Consider the following 6000-nt stretch of genomic DNA (forward strand, 5'->3'; position numbering starts at 1 on the left):
TGTCCCTGAAACCCACAATGGGGAAACATGATCTTGTCCAGCCCTTCAAGGAGTTATAGGTTTCTTTAAGGTCATCTCTCTTCAAAATGAGCTTTGGGGGAGGGCATCCAGAATTGGATTAAACTGCTCTACACCAGTGGTTTTCAGCCCTGTTCTTTCCACTCATATCCCAGTTTCAGTGATCCCTAAGCCATCTGGTGCTCTGTGATGAGTAAGGGATTGCTTAAGGTGATTGTGAGTGGGAGGGGAAGGTTGAGAATCACTGCTCTTGACCCAATTGTTACTGAAGTATTTTGCTTGAGAAAAATGGTCATTGGCCCATTTCCTTTGGAGTTCTGAAACCATGCACATAACGAGTCAATGAGGTACAATTAAAACAATGGTTTTCAACCTTTTTTCTTTCCACCCACATACCACCTTAAGCAATCCCTTACTCATCACAGAGCACCAATGGCATAGGGATTATTAAATTGGTATTTAATTGGAAAGAAAAAGGTTGAGAAACACTGCTCTACATGGATATCCATGAGCACAGTTCAAATCTATGGGTGGGAAATGGATGGCTTCCCCATTTAGCGTGGAGTTAAGCAAGGCTGCCAGCTATCTCCAGTCTTATTTGTGTGCTGTATAGAGGCCATTGCTAAATCCATCATAAGAGGAGTGATGTTGCCCGGCAGCAGAAGCACTCAGGTCCCTGTACATGGACGACATCCCGATACACAATCAGTCTGGAAACTGACCAGAATATGCAGTCATTTTGAGTTCACATCAGGCGCCAAGAAGAGTGAGGCAATGCTTTTTGGTAACTGGTCTGACTGGTCCACCATCCCCACCACAGTCAGATCTGATGACCTGAAAGTGCTGGAGATCTGGTTTGGAGGAGCTGATCGCAATGGTCCATGAGAAATTGGGTCTGTGGGCATGGCGTTCCCTCTCAATAATGGGGAAGAACTTGATTGTCAACTTCCTCACCTTCTGTACATGGTGCAGGTAAGGCCCATCTCCTTGTCCTCTGCCTTGGCAGAGTAGTTTTCTGAATCATACAGGGGTCCAAAATGGATAGTGTACAAGTTGCCAAACAATGGGGGCAAGGGCGTACCCAATATGACAACCGCTGTGTGTGACTGCATCAGGCTGTGTGTGGAACCAAACTACAAGTGCACCAATTGCTGCTATGTGCTGAGGTTCTACCTATCCCAGGCATTGCAAAAGATAGGCCTGGCCCTGTTGCCATGCCATTTCCCAATCAGCTGGATTTTGCTACACTAACTGAGAGATGAAGATTTGCTGGACCCAGTGGAATGAGCAGACCATCCAGGTCATCTGCAGAATGCCTCATCAGCAAGGTTCACAAACGAGCACCAAGACTTGGCCTAGCTGCCAGTGAACTCCACACACATTGTCCTCGAGATGACTGCGGTGGAATAAAAACTGTTGCCCATCTCTTTTCTGAATTTAGACAAATTCACAAAGAGTGCATGGAGAAGGATGAAAGGGCCCTTTTCTATCTGCATGCCAACTTTTTCGTCACTCAAGTGCAAGATCGAAAAGGAGGAAAAAAATAAATGCAGATGTTGTAAGTCTGCTAGACAACTAATTAGGCAGCATCTATGGAAAGAAAGTATAGTGGACGCTCATTGTTGTTCACTCTATTTATATCTCCACAATTGCTGTCTGACCTGTATAATATTTCACCTAATATCTGTTCTATATTGAATTCCAGCATATGCTTTCTGTATTTTACTATTCCATTGATTTTACAATCATTCCTCTATTCTCAATCACCTTCTTCTACTTTCACTATAAAGACAGATCAGCTGTTTTTTCTTTGGCTTGGCTTCGCGGACGAAGATTTATGGAGGGGGTAAAAAGTCCACGTCAGCTGCAGGCTCGTTTGTGGCTGACCAGTCCGATGCGGGACAGGCAGACACGATTGCAGCGGTTGCAAGGGAAAATTGGTTGGTTGGGGTTGGGTGTTGGGTTTTTCCTCCTTTGCCTTTTGTCAGTGAGGTGGGCTCTGCGGTCTTCTTCAAAGGAGGCTGCTGCCCGCCAAACTGTGAGGCGCCAAGATGCACGGTTTGAGGCGTTATCAGCCCACTGGCGGTGGTCAATGTGGCAGGCACCAAGAGATTTCTTTAGGCAGTCCTTGTACCTTTTCTTTGGTGCACCTCTGTCACGGTGGCCAGTGGAGAGCTCGCCATATAATACGATCTTGGGAAGGCGATGGTCCTCCATTCTGGAGACGTGACCCATCCAGCGCAGCTGGATCTTCAGCAGCGTGGACTCGATGCTGTCGACCTCTGCCATCTCGAGTACCTCGACGTTAGGGGTGTGAGCGCTCCAATGGATGTTGAGGATGGAGCGGAGACAACGCTGGTGGAAGCGTTCTAGGAGCCGTAGGTGGTGCCGGTAGAGGACCCATGATTCGGAGCCGAACAGGAGTGTGGGTATGACAACGGCTCTGTATACGCTTATCTTTGTGAGGTTTTTCAGTTGGTTGTTTTTCCAGACTCTTTTGTGTAGTCTTCCAAAGGCGCTATTTGCCTTGGCGAGTCTGTTGTCTATCTCATTGTCGATCCTTGCATCTGATGAAATGGTGCAGCCGAGATAGGTAAAAGATCAGCTGTACTTACGTAGCTTTTATGATGCTCTCTCAACTTGTGCCATTCAGTTTTATCTTTGTCTCTCTTGCAGTTTTGCATGCAGTTCTGGTTGCCCAGGAACACAAAGGATGTCATTACAATGCAGAAAAGATTCACAAGGCCCTTACCAGGACTAGAGTGCTTGAGTTATAAGGAGAGACAGGATAAACTGGGACTTTTTCTCCCTGGGGCTGAGGAGGCTGTGGGGTCAACTTGTAGAGTAGTAGTTCTCAACTTTTTTCTTTCCACTCACATACCATTTTAAGTATTCCCTATGGCATAGGTGCTTAAGGTGGTATGTGGGTGGAAAGAAAAAGTTTGAAAACCACTTTTAATCGTACCTCAATGATTCATTATGCGCACGGTTTCATAACTCCAAAGGAACTGAGCCAATGACGATTTTTCTCAAGCAAAATATTTCAGTAACAATTGGGTCTAGAGCAATGATTCTCAACCTTCCCTTCCCACTCACATACCATCGTAAGCAATCCCTTACTAATCACAGAGCACCAATGGCAGTGGTTTGTGAGAGGAAAGAAAAAGGTTGAAAACCATTGTTGTAAAGGTACATAAAATCATGAAAGATATAGATGAGGTGAATGATTACAGCTTTAAAATTTTTTGAAAGTTTTTGAGAGATCTGAGGGGAAACATTTTCACACAAGTGGTATTGGGTGTATGGAGCAAACTGCCACAGTAGAGGCAAATTCAATTGCCCTGTTCAAGGGGCATTTGGTGAGAAAGTGTTTGGAGGGATATGGACCAAATGCAGGCAAATTGAACTAGCCCAGCTTGGCCATTTGGTGGGCATGGACAAGTTGGGCTGCATGGCTGGTTTCTGCAGTGCATGACTCTACGCAATCACAGACATTCTCCTTGTTCTCTCCAACTCTCTGCCTTCGCTTAAGTATAAAATACACTTGATTTCTAACTTTTCTCAGTTTTGAAGAAGGGTTGTGCTCGCTTCGACTGCACATATATAAAAAATTGGAGCAATACAGCGAAGATTCACATGGCCCCTGTGCAAGGATATCATGCAAATTCATGAAGGGCTCTATATTTTAAAAAGAAGGGTCATTGACCTAAGCCTGAACCCTTTCCTTCTCCCCACAGAGAAACTTGATCTGTTCAGAATTTCCAGCAATTCCTGTTTTTCTTTCAGATCTCTACCTTTTGCTGATTTGTTTTGATTTTCAAGAGCTACCAATTTTCCAGATATATCCTGAATTCATCTAGAACTGAAGATTTGTTTTTGTACTCTGCAGTGAAAAATCCCTGGAGGCAAACTGCAAGCTGAAAGACTAACCCAAAAGACTGGAGTTACAGAACTATAAGCTTTTACTTGCAATAAACTTGAAGGTCGTCCTGAGCTGTGATCCAGACTTTCTGGGGACGGGTTGTGGCGTTGGAGCCTTGAGACAGGGTCAAGAGGGAGGGGCCACAGGGACAGTCACAGAATGGGGCAGAGCCAAATTAATGAGTGTACAGCAGGCTCACCACACAGGCAAATTGTTTATGTGTGTGGGGAGCTCGCACCTTTTTTTTTAAAATTTTTTATTTTGGTGATGCATGTACCCTTGACTCAAAAGGTTCCAGCTTAAAGTTCTTCTTAACCAAAAAATCCAGTCTGACACTCCAATGTACTGCTAAAAGAGCACTGCAATGTCAGCGGTGACTGTGTTCTGATGAGATGGCAGTTCCATCTCTCAGTTAAACAAGAAAGGCTGCAGATGCTGGGGTTGTAATTGGAGACAAGGAGATGGCAGAGGAACTGAATGAACCGGTCTTCACTGTGGAAGACATTAGTAGCATACTGGACTCTCATAGCTCTCTTGGAAGAGAAGTGGGTGCAGCCAAGATCACAAGAAAGGAGGTATTTTGGAAGCTAAATGGTCTAAGGGTAGATAAGTCTCCTAGACCGGATGGAATGCACCCTCAGGTTCTGAAGGATGTGGCTGAGATTGTGGAGGCATTGGTAGTAATCTTCCAGGAATCTACGGAGTCTGGCATGGACTGTCAGATCGTAAATGTCACTCCATTGTTTAAGAAGGGAATGAGGCAGCTGAAAGTAAATTATAGACCTATTAGCCTGAGATTGGTGGTTGGAAAGTTGTTGGAGTCAATTGTCAAGGATGAGATTACAGACTTCCTGGAGGTGCAGGTCAAGATAGGCCCAAGTCGGTATGGTATCCTTAAAGGTAAATCATGCCCAAAAAAAATCTATTGCAATTTTTTGAAGAGATCACAAGTAGGGTCAAAAGGGAAGATGAGGTGAGTGTTGTGTGTTTGGACTTTCAAAAAAGCCATCGACAAGATATCACACATAAGGCTGCTAAACAAGATGAGAGCCTGTGGAATTATAGGAAGGATACTAGCATGGGTAGAGAATGGGCTGCTCAGCAGGAAACAGAGAGTAGGAATAAAGGGATCCTATTCTGCTTGGCTACCGGTTACCAGAGGTGCTCTGCAGGGGTCGGTGTTGGTGCCGCTTCTTAAAATAGGTGGTAGGGGAGGTGGTGTTGAGGATACCAAAAGGCTGCAGTGAGTCTTGGATAGATTAGGAGAACAGGCAGAGGCGGCAGACGAAATACAAGGTTGGACAGTGTACGGTCAAATACTTTGGTAGAAGAAGTAGACAGGCAGACTTTGATTCAGATGGTCTTTGCTGTCTTTCTAAATTCCTGGGAATACGACTCTGTTTTGTTTCATCATTCTTGAAAACTTAAGTCAGAAGTCATTCTGGTAAATTGGTATTCCGCACACTTTCAAAGGCTGATACACAGGTGCAGTGCACAGAACTGCTTAGAATACTCCAGTTAAGGCCTAATCAAGGTTTCGTATTGCATTAGCATAATTTTTATCCTTGGAACCTTCTTTGAGGACATAAATGAATACTTATTATTTCTGTACTGATCCATGGACTCTTTTTTTCAATATTCTTATTAACATTGAAATTTCACATCCAAAAATACACAGTACATACGGATATATGTTAAAATTCAAAGGGATATATTAAACTTAAATCATATAATTTCATCCAAAGTTTCCCACATTTTAATCAAACAGATTATATTGTATTGATATTATATTATTTTATTATAAAAAAAAGGAAAATCAAAACCCACTACTGAGAAAGTAGTTGTTTGGCCAAAAAAAAGAAAAGATAGAATTCTTATCAGTGATAAATTAGCTCATTAGTCAACATTTCTACCCTCATAACAAATCAAAAATGATATAAGTAATTCAAAAAGGGTCTCCACAGTGTTTGAAAATGTAATTTTAAATTGAAAATTGAGCATCTAATTTTTCCAAATTTAAACATGACATGATGTCATGTAGCCATTGAGCATGATGGGGC

At 43.2% G+C, this 6000-nt stretch overlaps 1 non-coding gene across 1 annotated transcript; it reads left to right on the forward strand.

Annotated features, from left to right (window-relative positions):
• Positions 1–3598: 3598 nt before the first annotated feature.
• On the forward strand, positions 3599–3706 carry LOC138746400 (U6 spliceosomal RNA). Its single transcript, XR_011346939.1, has one exon. It is a non-coding gene; the product is annotated as a U6 spliceosomal RNA (small nuclear RNA).
• Positions 3707–6000: the final 2294 nt, after the last annotated feature.

The sequence above is a fragment of the Narcine bancroftii genome, chromosome 11 (genome assembly GCF_036971445.1).
Source record: "Narcine bancroftii isolate sNarBan1 chromosome 11, sNarBan1.hap1, whole genome shotgun sequence".
Lineage (NCBI taxonomy): Eukaryota > Metazoa > Chordata > Chondrichthyes > Torpediniformes > Narcinidae > Narcine > Narcine bancroftii.